Here is a 232-nt window from a genome sequence, read left to right as displayed (position 1 = left end):
GGCGGAGGAGGGAGCCACAAGCAGGCCCTGCTTCTTCTGTGCCATCTCCAAATGGAGTCACATATCCAGGCACAGAGGTGTCATGCCAGGGTGGAGTTAAGTTGTGCATCCTACAATATTGCTGGTAAAATGTAATCATTTATATGGACCATGAGTTTGGTAAGTTTATTTGTACTTATTTAAATACCCCATAAGACTTAGGGTAGGGAGTGGCCTGGACCTTTACTGATCT

This window comes from Myotis brandtii, unplaced genomic scaffold (genome assembly GCF_000412655.1).
Source record: "Myotis brandtii unplaced genomic scaffold, ASM41265v1 scaffold1103, whole genome shotgun sequence".
NCBI classification, from domain to species: Eukaryota; Metazoa; Chordata; class Mammalia; order Chiroptera; family Vespertilionidae; genus Myotis; species Myotis brandtii.
The sequence above is the reverse complement of the archived record's forward strand: the minus strand, read 5'-3'. Positions refer to the sequence as shown.